Source organism: Pinus tabuliformis, chromosome 5_1 (genome assembly GCF_031772625.1).
Source record: "Pinus tabuliformis cultivar Carrire ecotype Pingquan chromosome 5_1, CPIR1, whole genome shotgun sequence".
Lineage (NCBI taxonomy): Eukaryota > Viridiplantae > Streptophyta > Pinopsida > Pinales > Pinaceae > Pinus > Pinus tabuliformis.
Genome location: NC_142305.1, coordinates 488,489,433 through 488,505,786, shown reverse-complemented (window position 1 = coordinate 488,505,786; position 16,354 = coordinate 488,489,433).

Sequence of the window (16,354 nt, the reverse complement as noted above, 5' to 3'; positions counted from 1 at the left end):
CAATGCCCTGTTGTGGTATGCAGTATTGGCAAAGTCAGCAATCTATAATATCTATGATCATGATAAGTCGACTCGTGATGAGACCTTTTACTCTTTAAGTTAAAGTGTATATTTGGATTATTCTCTAAATATTGTAGTTTCTTAGGTGGGGAGGAAGTCATTGTTTCCTTAAGACAGCTCTGGACGACAATGATAGAGTTTTTGGAAAGATCTTTTCTACAGAGAACCTTCATTTTTGTTGTTGATACCTTTCATTTGACTAAAATAAAACAATTTCTAACTAAAGGTGGCTTTTCATCAAAATCTATAAAGTTGAAATTAATATCATTTCTAGGCCTATAGTCTTTAACTATATATTTCAATAGTAATGATCAATTTTTTAGAAAGAATTCTATTTATACAGGAAAAAAAAATCCAGAAGAGAATTTGTGTCCTTTTCGTGAATCTCAAATGTAACCATTTACAACTGGTTTTATTATGAAAAGAAAAACAACTAGTCTATAAAAATAGAAGAATGATCCTCTGTGGAAAACATTTTTTGAGTATCTAACCATTAACAGGTAAAGAATCTCTTCTCCTTGTTAAATCCTGTAACATGAAAGTGGACGGACCTATGACTTCTACAATTTGAAAAGGACCCAGCCACATTCTTTGAAATTTTGTATGTTTCCCTTTTTCCTCATGAGCCTTGTCCCATTTTAAAACTAGATCTCCTATCTAAAAATCTTTTCTGGATATCATATTGGAATCAAAAGAGGCTTTCACTAATGCTTGATGATGAGCATGAGTTATCTTAGCCCTTTCTCGTTGTTCTTCTAACTTAATCAATTCCAGCTGCCTTAGTTGTAAGGAAGAATTTGGTGCTTCAATAATATATTGAACCAAGGCTAAAGAAGGAATTGCCAGATGTGTTGGAAGAACCACTTCTTTCCCATAAACTAAATTAAAGGGATAAGTGCCGATGGAATAATTAGCAGAGTATTTAAGCTTGAAACCCATTTTGAGTGCAAATTCAGTCATTGCATTACCAGAAAAATATGATGCATTATCAAACATTAAAGTGGAAGGCAATCCAAACCTGGTGATTATGAACTGATCTATGAATTCAATGATATTTTCAGCGTTAGCCGTCTTGAGTGGGACTGCTTCTACCCATTTAGTAAAGTAATCTGTTGCTGTAAGGATATATCTATGCTGTTTAGAAGAGTGAGGAACGATCTCACCTATTATGTCCAATCCCCACTGATCAAAAGGTTGTTCAATGTTAACTGGTTGCAGTGGCAAGGATGGTTTCTTTTGTCTCCCAGCAGTAGTTTGACAGACTTGACATTTCCTCACATAATTATGTGTGTCTTTGAATAATGTGGGCCAGTAATAGCCTGCGCGTAAAATTTTGTGAGCAGTTGCATCTCCAGCATAGTGTCCGCCTGCTGGCCCATCGTGGAGTTCCTGCAAGACTTTTTCAGCTTCAGATTTCTCAAGACATCTAAGGAGAACAGAATCATAATTTATTCTAAAAAGAACATCATTCACGAGTTGATATTGTTTGGCTTTTAACCTTAGGGCTCTTTTCTTGGTATGATCGAGGTTTAAAGGAGCATATCCATTCTTTAGATAATAAATAATATCAGTGTATAATGACTCAACATCGTTTAGGCTTACCTCGTACACTTGTACCTCTGCAGATGGATTTTCTGATATTATCGATGCTCCTGCCAGCATTTTGCAAAAGCCTTGACCTTTTACAATACTTGTTGGTTTGATGTCTACATGATATTCCTGTAAGGTAGTAACCCAATTGGCCCTTTTCTCACCCACATCCTTCTGTACTAGAAGATTTCTTACCGCCGGAAATGGTACTATGATTTTGGTATGTGTTTTGAGTAAAAAAGGTTTGAAATATTTAATTGCTTTGAAAACAGCATAAGCTTGTTTCTCCACATCTGAATAATTCAACTCAGCTCCTTGTAAATTGGAACTGAAAAAAGCAATTGGGGCTTCCGCCTTTTCCTGATTTGCTTGAGTGAGTATCGTAGCATATGACCTATCTGAGGCAAATGTATACAAAATAAAAGGATCGGAAACATTGGGAGTTTCTAAATATGGAGCATTAATAATAGCTTGTTTGATCAGATTGAATGCCTCATGTTCATCTTGGCCCCATTTAAAGTTTGCATTCTTTTTAATCATGGCTTGTAAAGGAGACATGATTCTTGAAAAATCTGGAACAAACCTCTTTACAAAGTTAATCTGGCCAAGGAAAGATTGCATGGCTTTCTTGTTGTGAGGTAGGGGTACTACAGAAATTTCATTGATTCTGTCAGGATCAATGTGAATTCCAGATTTTGACACTATGAATCCTAGAAGTTTTCCTTCACTTAATGCGAAAAAGGATTTTTTCGGGTTAAGTGAAATCCCATACCTTAAACATCGTTGGAAGATTTGTTTTAAATCTTTGAGATTATCATTTCATTTCTTGGAATACATGGTTATATCATCCAAATAGATTACCTCTGATTTATTAACTAACCCCTTGAATGCGATGTCCATGGCTCTCTGAAATGTGGCACCCGAGTTAATCAAACCAAATCACATCTTTTGATATGCGTATGTGCCCCATTTAGTTATGAATCTAGTTTTTAATTGATCGTTGGGATGTACCAACACTTGATTGTATCTTGAGAATCCATCCAAGAATGACATTAATTCTGAGCCAGCAACTGCCTGCAGTATTTGTTCCATGGGGGGCAAAGGAAAATTATCCTTTTGGCAGGTCTTGTTAAGGTTTCGAAAGTCAATGCAGATTCTAATATCTCTGTTTTTCTTTCTAACAGGGACCATATTGGAGACCCATTTAGAATGTCTAGCGGGAAAAATTATTTTGGCTTTCAACAACTTATTGAGTTCAGTTTTGATCTGGTTTTCTAAATTGGGATGGATCTTTCTCAACTCTTGTTGGACAGGTTTTTCATTATCGATCATTGGGATAGTTTGTTGGATGATGGAGGTGTCGTATGTTTTGAGTTGATCGTAATTCCAAGCAAAGACACTTTTGTATTGTCTCAAGAGACGAATATATACTGATTTTTCTTCAGGGGCTAGGCCAAGGCCTAGGTTGATACACTGTGGTTTGGCATCAGTTCCTAGATTTACTAATTCATAATTCAAAGTTGAGCTTTGGAGTTTTGAATTGGTAGATCTTTTGAATCGATCTTTCAAATCATAAAGGTCTTCTAATTTGACTACTGATTTAGGTATAGCATTGTTAGTACTATCCTGCTGCAATTGTTGGTCATGTTGGTCTTCGTCAATTATTTGATTGGTGTAGGATCCTTCAGATGTGAGGAAACTCACGATATCAGGATCGTCATTTAAAATCCTCCAATTGGTAATGTTATCAGGAATAGATGGTCTAAAAATTAATTCAATTGAAAATCGGTCAAGGCTAAAATCTTCTGAAGGAATGAGCTTGGAAGCTACATTGGCTAAGAGGTCTGCGCTAGCATTCTGGAGTCTGGGAATTGATGAAATATTAAATGCTATAAAGTGTTCAGTCAGATCTTGAACTAAAGATTGGTAATGCTTTAAATGACCTGATAAACAGTGTATAGTATTATGTACCTATCTGATTACAATTTCAGAATCTCTGAAAACTTGTAGGTATTTGACGTCTAATCCGATTGCTTTGTATAACCCTTGGATTAAAGCCTTGTATTTTGCGGTATTGTTGGTGCACTCAAATTCGAGTCTACAGGTTAGCATAGTTTTATCTCCATCTGGACTTACTAACACACATCCTGCCCCTGCTCCTTCGTTAGACTTAGACCCATCAAAAAATAACTTCCAAAACAAAGATTTATTTACAAGACTATTTATAAAATTAATGCATTTAGAACTATCTGTTTGAGAGAAATTTTCTACTTGAGATAAAACAGAATGTTCTAAGTAAGGTGAAGTATGAGCATTAAAATTTCCTAAGAAAGAATCTACTGAATAGTTGCCAATGATGTTAGAATTATATGCTACTGGTTCATTTTCTCCCTTGAGTTCTGTTACTATGTATTTCTGATGTCGTTCACGTTCAACTTTTATTTGGTTTGGTTTACCATTGTAAGGGAGCCACATATGCAACCAGTCAGTTGCAAAGTATCCATGAAGTTTTTCTGACCAATCTCTGCTAAGAATTAAGCCATAAAATTCCAGAATATCAACAACTAAAATGTCGATAACTTGACATACCTTTGGGTTGGATGACAGCCTTATGGTAACCTGATTTAATTCGCCAATCACTTTGACTTTCGATTGATCTAGCTGAACTATGCGCACAGCGGATTTCTATGGTTGAATGTTAAATTTTGCACATATTGATCTTGGTAAAATATTCGATGAAGCTCCAGAATCTACTAAGCAATTATGCACATTTTTATTGAAAATTTCATAAGGAGAAATGGGGGAGTATGATATCTCGATCTTCCTCCAATTAAGGCAATATCATTTGGATCAACCTTATTCATCGTATTAGTTGGAGGTATTCCCATGTCATGGGAAGCTTGAGAGATTACAGCGGCTGGTAAAGGTGCAACTGGTACAACATGTAATTCTTTCAAAAATACTTTTTGTTGGTGTTTTAACTTGCTCAATTCAAAAACAGTAATATTGAGCCTAGTCTTTTTCATGTCTTCTATGATATTATACTCCATTTCATCCGAAATGATTAGCATTTTAGATGGAGTTGATGTGTCTGTTTGGACTGGGCTGGTTTGAGTCACTTTAGGTGATGTTTTCTTTGTTGCGACTTTATCCTTAGTCATAGAGCTTGCGCGCTTTAGCTTAGGTTTAGGGTGAGGAGGATCAAGTTGATTTCTACTGCGAGTACTAACCAGGAATGCCTCTTGATCCTCTTCATCTGGGAGGATTAAATCCCACATACCTTGTAACTCTACAACTTCTTCTTCATCGGTATGTTCTTCAGTAGCGTTTTCCTCTTCTTCTTCTTCTGATTCAGCACTTGTAATAGCGTTAGGGGGTTTGGAATCAGTTGAAGGATTTCTTTTAAAAGGCCTATATGGCTTTTTAGAAGAAGTTTCTGCCACTTGTTTCTTAATGTTGACCATTTCGTTAGACATGGTCTTCAAAACCTTTTGTAATCCTTCTAAATCGAATGGATCTTTCGATTGTTTTTTCTTGGGATCTTCTTTGAAAGAAACCTTCTTAGATTTTCGTTCCTCTATCACGTTTTTCTTTTCTAGGGCCATAATATGTTTCTCTACTACTATTGCTTCTTTCATATTTTCAACTAAGGTTGTTTTGTTAGCCCTATCAACAAATATTGCTAAGTTTGATGGTAAAGCGGTGATGTACCATTCACTTCGCACTTCTTCACTAGGCTGAGAAGCAGTAGGAATTTTGTTTAAGATTTTATTGAAACGTAAATTGAAATCTTTGATAGGTTCTCTTGACTCAGCCTTAAGGTTAGACAAGTCATTGATCAGTGTCGTTGTAGACCTGTCATCACCGAACTTGGTCAGGAATTGTTCTTGGAAGATGTCCCAACTAGTAATAGATCCAGATGGTAATGAGAAATACCATGATCCGGCTGTTCCTTGCAGAGTATAAGGAAAAAGTTGAACAACAGCATCTTCGTTAACAACTCCATTGAGATTTATGGATATCATAAAGTTATTTATATGTTCTTTCGCTAGCATGCCTGCCTCAGGATTAAACTTAGGCAGCCATTTTTCAGGATGGGTCGGTAACTGACTCAAGGGTGCAGGCATTAAAACTTCCTCTGGGTTATTCCATGGAGATTGGGCCATCGCTGAACTACTAACAGAGGAAAGTGCAGAAGAAGATCCTTTCGGTTGAGAAGATGAGGATATTATGACTCCAGATGGTTGAGAAGGAGTTGTGGAAGTTGCAGTAGGCTGATGGAAAATGATCTGAAGTGGAGGAGTGGATGGTTGAATTCACGGTGAAGAGGTTGAGATGGATGATGATGATGAAAAAGTCTCGCTATCGGACCCTTTAGGAGACTTCCTTGCTCTCTTCCTAGTGGGTAGAGGTAATTCGATTGGCTGAACACCAAACTTTTTGCTCTTCAACCTGGTAAGAGGATGACCAGGGTTATATTGCGAAGTCACACTACCTTGAGATTTATCACATTTTTGAGGAGATATAGAAAATCGCTGAAGTTTGTGAATCAAAGATTCAACTTCAGGAGGTTCAATAGTATATTGTTCTGAAATGTCAAGGTTTGTAGCAGCGGCTGTTGCTCCAGCGACTTCTGACTCTGGATTTAAATGCAACGAAGAAGTTGGGGGAGATGGTGAGGGAGATTTACTCTAAGAATGGTATTTAGATTTAGATTTACTTTCCATTCACAGTTCGGAGCCCTCCTTCTAGCGTCAAATATGTTGAAGCCCCGAAAATCGGGTCTACAACAAGGGGGATACCCACCCGGTCTGGACCTTGGTTAGCAGCTCCTTTTCCGTTTGGTATAGTGGGTCCGACTAGGGATATGGGACCAGTTTCCCAATTTGTGTATGTGTGTGTGACGGACTGATATTTCTCTTTCTAACAGTTTCTAAATGGAATACTTTTACTCTAACTCTAATCTAATAATAAGGAAATTGTATTCTAATAAGCATAAATATCTAAGTCTACACTAACCTGGGGTGTAATCTTTCTGTTATGCGATCTAAAATGATTTCAAATAACAACTGGTAATAAAGATCATTCAACTGTTATGAGAAAAGAATTCAATAAGGATGAACCACTTCGTATAAAAAGTTAGACGAAACAGTTGTGAGAAACATATCGCATAATAAGCTATTCATACACCAAGCATAAATAAATAGCTATCACCTACAAAAGTGCCAAAGGATAACTCAGGCATTCATGCATCAATATATAAATAACTGAACATAAAAATCACTTTAACACAAAGGCAGAAATAGTTAAGAGATAGAAGTACCATTTTATAACTAGTCCTACTCATGAGCTTCAAGTGATAATGATTTATCTCTTCTTGATCTAACATCCACTAAGAGTACAAAATTGCAACATCAGTAGCAAATATCAAACGCAAATATCAATAAATCCTGTTCCATTCATTCATAAAAACCTCCTCAGAGGGTACAAAAGTGCATGTTCTGGGGATCAGTTTTTGACAAATTTCAGGATCCTTCTCTAAATGCATGAGAAGGGTTTAAATACTACTAACTAATTCTAAAAATAACTTATTACAAAAATGTAGGATGCGGTTTAAATGACCGTCCTCATTTCAGGAAAATAAAACAAAATTAAAAATAAAATTGAATCTAAAATTAAAACTACTTCTATATCTACTCCTTGAAATCGCATGCATGCAACATCTGTTTGAGAAGAGTCGGATGGCCGACTTCCGATTTTAGCTGAGCTGAGAAAACAGAATCGACAAGAGCTGGTGCCATCTTTTCGGCCAAATTGATGATACACTTGATATTCATCCACTGGCTATGTGGCTTTACCAAGTATGCCCAGTAATAATCCCAGTTCAACTTGGTTAACCCTTGGATTGCTTCTACCTTTTCTTGAGCCCTCTGTTTCCAATCTGTCTCTATCGTTTCCTTTTTGCAATTTTCGAGGCTTGCAGGTGACTGAGAAATTAGTAGCTTTCCTTTTCGAGAAATTTTTCTCAGTGATGCGCAATTAGGCACTAATCAGGCATCAGAAACTGCCTCAGTTTCTTGGTCCGGACTTCCTTGATGCATTTTTTTCCTTTTGCACTTTTTCCTTTTAGCGTATATAAAGCTAAAAATTTGTAAAAATAATAATTCCATAAGCTCTTGACCCTGAGCCTTAAACTGTCTATTTCGGATATCAACGCTATCCAGTATCCACTTAACCATGTCCATGTATGGAAGAATTTTGGGCCTTGCTGCTATCCGGTGTAAAAATGAACAAGATAGCTTTGTGATGGATGCCTCAGAAGAAGTACGTGAGCCCGCAGTAGTAGTAACTTCCATTACTCTGGGATTCTCCTCTTCAAGTAGATTATACATGCCTTCCCATGTAGCTATACCAGCGTCTCTGTTACAGGCTGTGTCTGTATACAAGGGTGCCATTTCATTCTCTTCAGAGCTCGGAGCTTTTCTTTTCTTTCCCATTTTATCCTGCGTATTGCTTTGTATCGTTTTCTATTCTCCGTTCCTGCAATTCACAAGTGAAGTGAAAATAATGGTAAGGCAGGGTGATGGGAAAGTTTTAAGTGTTGAAGACGTATCAAATATACCACCTTACATGAGATGATTTTTTCATAAGAACGAAACCATATTCCATTAATAACTGGCAACTAACTCATTTATTAGCATTAAAGCACATAACCAGGTGTCAGTTTATGGAAAATACTTTTTTGAACTGCGCACTCGAAAGATCTGCGATGAAGCGATTTTGCGATTTGCTTCGCAATATCGCAGATCGCAACATCGCAGAATCATAACATCGCTGAGTTGATAGCTCACTATATCGCATTATCGCATTGTCGCTGTATTGCAAAACTGCAATATTGCAATATCGCGTTATCGCAGGAACGTAATATATGACAATCTTTGTTAACTTGTTTTTTGCGAAATGCGATTTGCGATCGGCGTCATCGCATATCGGCAAATTAAAGTGTTTCAATGTAAGTTTTGCTTGATGTATGTAATGAGATATTTTTTTATTATCGCGTATCGCGATATCGCAATGTTGGAATTCGGCTTGTAAGGAGGTATCCTATTATCCTTTTGCGATGCGATATTTCCTAAGGAAAGGTTTTTGTCTTACCTTATCATAAAACTTAGATTTTTAGATTTTTCAAGGGGATCTTCCTAAGCTTATGATGGTAAGTTTTATTCGAAAAGGAAATTTAAGCACTACTTTGATTTTTTAAATTTTTAAATAAGGGTCCCCACTTATTTAGTATTAGGAATAACACTAAATAAGAAGGGGGGTTGTTGCTGGCCACAACAGGGCCTTCCGAAGATAGTCTGGGATAATAACAGTCTAGTCCTACCAGCAAAGGTAACATAGGAAGTTACGCTGACCTCCTAACGACAGCCTGTGCCGGTGCAAGCACCCAAGCTTCCCAAGGGTGCCCTCCAGTAGTACCGTTGAGAGTGATACAACATCGACCTCAGATGCCAAGGGATTCCCCTCCGCAGCCGTCTATGTAGATCCCTAGGAGAAGCAACTAAGGTTACCAACTCGTGTTAGAAGCCAGGTGGAACAGTCTTGAGGTAAGATCCGACAAGTAGGAGAGGGGGTATCTCTCTTCCTTATCTTCAAGAACCCTCATGCTTAACTCCCAGATCTGGAGCTTTCCTGGTCTTCCTAACGCTATTGGATTTGCACTCACTATTCAAACTCCTATGTTTGACAGTTAAAATGGTCTTGGAGAGTTTTCTCTCCACTCGCCTAATCCAAGGCCCTAAAATATCCTAAAACTTGTTGGTGTGTCTAACTTGAAAATTATAAAAAAAATTAGTGTATTTTAATTAGTGCGTGTTTTTAAATGGGTTGTTATTTAAGTCAAGGGATAAGCGGAAGTGAAACTTGTGGTGTTTTGATGCAAAAGAAATTAATAAAAACCAAATTATATGCAAATGCACTGATTTTGTTCTTCAATGAAAGAAATTTCTACTAGGTTCAGAGGAACTTCTAAGAAAGCAACAAATTTTCTTTTGTTTTCTTTTACTCAAGCTTCACACTCACAAAAATTAACAAAACTATGGATGCCCTAAAAAGATGCAAAAATTTATCCTAATGCAATGAGTGCATGTTGATTCAAAACTTAAGACTACTCTAAATCAAGAAATGAAAGTAACTTGTTTATCAATTCTAATTTGCCACTTAAGATGTTTAGATAGAATATAAGTTGCTAATGCTCATTTTTGTCCAAACACTAAAAGCAAGTTTCAAGACAAACAAAAATGCACTTTCACTCGCAAAAGGAAACTAAATCAAAACAAAGTTCAAGAAGGCAAAACCAAGTTTTCAAGAAGTTTTCTTCAAAATCAAAAACAAAAATGTCTTTTCAAAAAGTGCTCCAAACAAGACTGAAACTTTATGATCGAAGAATAGGCAACAAAACAATTGTGCAAGATAACAACATAAGATGGGTTAAAACTCAACAAAATAAATGTGTTTCAAGATGCTCTTAACAATCAAAAGAAGTAACAAGAGCTTGGCAACAAAGACCAAAAAGATCAAAAAGACAACTTTCAAGAAAGTTCCAATCAACAAATTTCAGAAAGTAAGAAAAGAAGATGCTCACAAAGATGTAGTTTTGACATGCAAACAAAAAAGTCACCAAAACAAGATTTGACATAAATATTGAGATCAATCTTTCAGCCCTGGAAGACTAGAGAAGCCAAGATTTCCAACAAGAAATCTTGTGTGCTTAAACAAAAACGATGACGGTTGCAACAAAACAAAACGAGACCAACACTTTCCACGATCATAGAGAGTTTAAAATCATATAATTGATGTAAAAATAAATACTGACACAAAAAAGTAACTGTTCAGGACTGATTCAGACCAGCAGATAGATCTTCAGAAACAAAAATATTTGAAAAATCTTGAAAATTTTAGGGTATACGTGACTGTGTTAGTGCACAGCTGTGTGTATACACTATTCAGCCCAAGGAAACTTGTGTATACAAGGGTTTACTTGAGGAAACATGCATACATACGCCTCTGTAAACTAGAAAAATAGTGTATATAACAGATTACAAGAAAAAAAAAAATAGTCTGAAGAAACTGATCAAACTTACAATTCAAGTTCCTATAGGAACGGACTACTCAGTCACAACAAGTAAATAAATAGTTGAGCCCTGATTGGCTTGAACAAACCCAAACTAGGAACAACAATACTATTGTCCCCAGCAGAGTCGCCAATTCTGTTAAGGGAGAATGTCCCCTAGGGTCTTGGGTTAATACCCTAGCAGAGTCGCCAATTCTATTAAGGGAGAATGTCCCCGAGGGTCTTGGGTTAATACCCTAGCAGAGAAGGGGTTATTATTACACAGTAATTTGTCGCCGTCCCTGTTACCCCTTTTCCCACACATTGGAGGACTTATTCCGGGACCTGTGAGAAGTGACATAACCTAAAAACACTTGCATGTACTTCATATGCCTTGAAGACATCTTCTGCAAAAGACCCATAAAAATAGCCCTTTTTCCATTGGCGCGGTTCCACTGTGTATCACTCGCGCCAATGGGGACAATCCTCCAAAGAGGGAGCGCCAGCTGGTGCTCTGTCTCAGAGTCGCACTCGCACCAGCCCAGTTGGGTAAAGTTTTTAACAAACAAACTTACGAAGGTTCTTCCTAACCTATTCATGAACTGATTCCATCTTGAGTTAGTTCAGTTGGGCTTCGAATCTCCATAGAAGGGAAGTAGTTCTCCATCTCTCATGGAAGCTTCTTAGTGATAAAGCCAATCCCATGAATCTTGTGGATGACCCTAACTCCTTCTCCTTTATCTATAAAATCTTTTCCTTTTGCCTTTGACAAGTTAGTCTCCATGTTCCAAATTCTAAGTCCCAAAGTCTGAGAATTGCTAAGCTCATGCTACAAGAAGCCTTCTTCATTCCCATGAAGCTAAATCTAAAGTGAGGAGATTCTTGTCCAAGTAACCAAGGAGAGAGAGGCTTGTTCCCCATTCCCAACAAGCTTTGCAAGGCATGTGCTTCTGATCACCCAGCCAAAGGAGGATTTGACGTCAGAACTATGGTTGTATTCTTCTTTGTTGTTTATCAATAATAGATGACTATCATTATGGTTCCACTCTTATTGTCTTTATAATGGTGATTGAGTTATATCCTTTCTAATTGATATATAGTTGCATCTATTGGATTTTATGCTTGTGTTTGTGTCGTTCTTTGCATGTGCAGGTGTCCATTCACGAGGATCATGGGGATTGTGACCGGCCGGAGCCAAGGAACGGGAGCGACGACTCTTCTACAAATATTAGCGTTGGAATCTAGGTAGGCCCTCATCATCGGTCTTTGATTTGCAATTAGGAACTTGCGTGTTAGCGTTGTTTGATTGTTGCTAGACCCCATTTGGGCTAGTAGGGATCGCCTATGTCCGCAGAGGGGATTTACCTCCACAACAATTTGGCGACTCCACTGGGGAGTTGGCTTTTTGCCTTGTTGTTTGTTTTGTCTTGTTGTTTGATTTGTAAACTTTAGATGGAACCTGAAGTACAGCTAGATAGCTTTCGAAACGCTATTGCTCCGCATTAGCAAAGTAGATCAACACCACTTCATTCCATCTCTGGTTTGGTTTACGAACTGAACAGCTTGGAACTTGCCTTGTTTCTTTGTTTCTCCTGCTTAGTTAGCCTTCTGGGTTGAGTCCCTGTGTTGCTTCTTGACCCTTGGTGTACCTGGGTACTGTTGACTTAGCTTTGGCTCGTTTGTTTTTATTTTTCCATAGCAAACTCGGCTGGCGCTTTTTTATAGCGTTACAGTCACGCCAGTTGGCGCAAGTTTTACATTGACAACCTACGCCAATCCCTGAAAGGCGCTAGTTTCAGCCTGACAGTCGCGCCAGGCCTGGGAACTTTTGAATTTTTCTTGGTTCTGAGCCTCCTGAGCTTGGTTTTTGTTATGGGTACCTTTTTTCTACTACTTGAGTGTATTGGAGTCTTGTTTGACTGGTTTTGAGTATCTTTTTTGAGAAATTCTTAATTTGATTTCCTTGTGTATGAGTGTCAATCGCCTTTGAGTGTTTTTATTTTTTGATCTTTGGAACTCTCACCCAATTTTCTTGATTTGCACTTGATTGGTTCTTGGATTACATTAGAATCATCTTGTGTTTGAGAATTCTCTTGCATAGATCACACTTGCATAATTAGAATTCTCATTTTCAGAATGTGCATAGATTACATTTGCATACTTTTCAAGTGAATTGTGCATAGATTACCTTTACCCTTTGGATGTTTGCCATTTTCTATCAATTTCACATTTCTAGCCCTAGGGCATCTAGTGGCTTTGTGTGTCGAGCCTTCCTTAGGAGTTTTGGTCTTCTATTAGTCCAGTCAACTTTCTGATTGCTCCCTTGCACTCCTTTAGTGGTTTTTAATCGTTTTATTGCGTTATTTTGGTGACTTGCTTTGTTTTCACTTGAATTCCGCTTTGTTTCGCTTTGAGCCTAGATTACACGGCTCATTGGTGTCTTTGGGACTTTTCTCGTTCTTTGGAGGTTTGCTTTGTGATTTAGGGAACTGAATGTGTTTGCATTGAGTGGAATTTGTGTTTTTACTCTTTTTTTATCATTTTTCAAAGCTGTTTAGTGCGTTTTGCCATCAACAAAAGAAAAAAATCTCTTTTGCTTCGTATTAGTTAATGAGAATTAGAACTTTTAATTTTGATTAGTGATTAGTGATCTTAAAGAAAAGTTTGTTAATTTCCATTAGCTGCATTAGGGAAATTATTTGTTGTTTTGTGATCATTTCGTTTGCGTGAAAGCTCTCAAACCCTCTCGTAACTAGCATTCATTGAATGAAATGACATATTTTGGCATATAGTTTTGATTTAGGGAATTTTGAGAGATTACATACGGTAAGGCCTGAAAACTGAAACATAATCCAAGATCAAATTTAAAATGAACTGAATGAATCTAACAACGCATTGGAACATAACGCACATATTTAGAGGTCTAAGCTAGAGACGTGCTCCGGCGTCGTTAAACCTAGTCACTTTTGTTCCACTCAAGGTTGGGTGATTCCTCCCTGTGACTCAATAATGGTCTAGCACGGATTTGAGCTCCCACGTACCATCGAGTATATGGGGAGACCCCTAGGAAGCTGTGTCTGCCGCCTTACAAGCCCTAACGCACCGAACACAGTATTCGGGAAGATTGACTGTCGTACGGAAAGTTCTTGGTTTTCATATGATTGCCAAGGTGCATATGTAGTTTTACGGGTTGTTTGGTAAACCTTTTGCCTAGTTTTTCCAGAGTAGTCACTTTCGTTCCTTTTCGGACTCCCTAAAAGAAAAGGTCCATCTGAGCATTTTTCACTTCGGGCTCATTAAACATTCGAAGGCGACTAGAGTCATCTTTTTGTCCTTTTCTCGACTCTTAAAAAATGAAAAGGTCAAGTTATGTCCTTGCGTCTTAAAATTTATTCGGCCACGATTCACATTTACCCGGTTAGATCTTGTTTTCGTTAGTTTGAGTAGGGTTCTTTCTCGTTTGTGATGGCAACTTTTCCGAAGTTTACCAACCCAGGCATCCCCTCTGATGGGAATCCTGGTCATTTCCCTCCTTTTGGAAATGTTGGTGCTCCTTACATGGCAACGTTGTCCCTTCCTGGGTTAACTATTGGGTTGCCTGTTTGGTTGTTCTCAACCTCTCTGGTCCCTACCATCTCAACTTCTGGTCAATCAGTTCCTCCACCCGAACAACATCATGTTGATTCTAAGGTGGACCTCTCCCCTTCTTCGCCTGTTTCTGCGTCCTAATCTTCTACTTCGCCTGGTGAAAGTTTGGATTCAAGTAACCAGGTGGCTAAGAAGAAGAAGAAGTCTCCTAAGCAAGAGGTTAAAAGTACAACTCAAGTTGAGCCACCTTCTGCTCCTCTGCGGAAGGTCAAATTTCCTTGTAGATTGTGCAAGGATGACCACCTTCTTCGTGATTGTCCTGGCATTCCCAGGATCTTAGAAGTATGGTCTCGCGATCCAGCTCGCCCCTCATCGTCCTCTGAAGCTCATGGCGATGCTACCTTCTCAACTCACAAAATTAAAGAGAAAGGGAAGATTCGAATCCCCTGTAGACTATGTGAAGGAAATCATCCCCTTCACCTTCGTCCGCTCATGGATAAAGCTTCCGCTGTTTTGGAAAGTCTTACAGCTTCTTCACCCCAACTTCCTGTTGGTTACTAGAAGCTATCTTCTGACCCCCTCCCTATGGACAACGAGATTGACTTAGATTATTCTCTTGTCTGGGCTCCTCTTCCCGAACCTGGCTGTGCCAAGCCTGCTCCAGACCAACCATTGGTCAGAAAGAGTGTCCACTCAGGTTCACCACCTGTCGGTCACTCTGTTTCGGAAGAGAATCATGCTCATATTCTTCTCGTCTCCTAAGATTCTCCTGAGTCCGAAAATAACTCTCCTATCCCAGTTGCTCCCGAGAGTCCTTCTTCGGTTCCTTTAGAGCAGGGGGCCAATCATACGATTCCCCCACCAAGTAGTTCAGTCGTTTCACTCGACTGGAGCCATTTGACCACCTTCCGCCTTCCATCCGATGTGCCTTTCCAGATTACAGTACATGCCTATGATAAGGTCATACCTAGCAACGTTTTGGATGAGGGTGCATCTATCAGTGTTATGCCTTCCACTACTTGGCAAGCTTCGGGCTACCCACAGCTTGTGTCGGTCGCGCAGAATCTGACGGCATTTGATGGAGGAACCATTCAACCATTAGGGATCCTTCCGAAGTTCCCTATTACTTTGGGAGGCAAAACCGTCTATATAGACGTACTGGTTACCCAAGGTGCTTTAGACTTTCGTCTTCTCCTTGGTCGTGACTATGTTTATGCCATGGGGGCCCTTGTCTCTTCTCTTTTCCGTGTGGTTTTCTTTCCACACGACGAAAGAATCGTGACTATCGATCAATTATCATTCTTTAGTCCCCCGGTGCGTCCTACACAGAGTCATCCCCTCCTGGTTTTTATCCACCAGTTGTATCTGCCCCACCACAGATCAACTACGTGGCCACTTATCCCGTGCCTGTATCCAGTGATGCTGCCATCGTCCATAGTGTCCTGGGGGCATTGGGTTCTGACTTCTGAGATGTTGTCCTTCCACCTGGAGTGGCACTCTTGGAAGCCCCGACTTCCTGTTCATTATGATGAAGTTCGGGCGGAGCATAGTTCCCTTTCCTATGTCAAGCTCCTTAAAAAATGAAACTAGGTCTGGTCGGAGCATAGTTCGCTTTCCTATGTCAAGCTCCTTAAAAAATGAAACTGGGTCTGGTCAGAGCACAGTTCGCTTTCCTATGTCAAGCTCCTTAAAAAATGAAACTGGGTCTGGTCGAGCATTGTTCCTGATCTTGTGTCAAGCTCGTTAAAAAATGAAACAAGGGTTATGAGGATAGTTCTTTTACTGTGTCAACCTCATTAAAAATGAAACACTCCTCCCTTTTCAAATCGAGTCTTTGATTAAGATCTTGTAAAATCCAAGTCGAGTCTTTCCAAGATCTCAAAAGTGAACCTTCATTCCATCCACCTCATTGAATGCAATGAAGCTTGGGGGGCATGTACCTCGTTTTGCGTTATTATGCTGGGGGCATGCGAACTCATAACAAGCATAGTTTTTCGTTTCAAG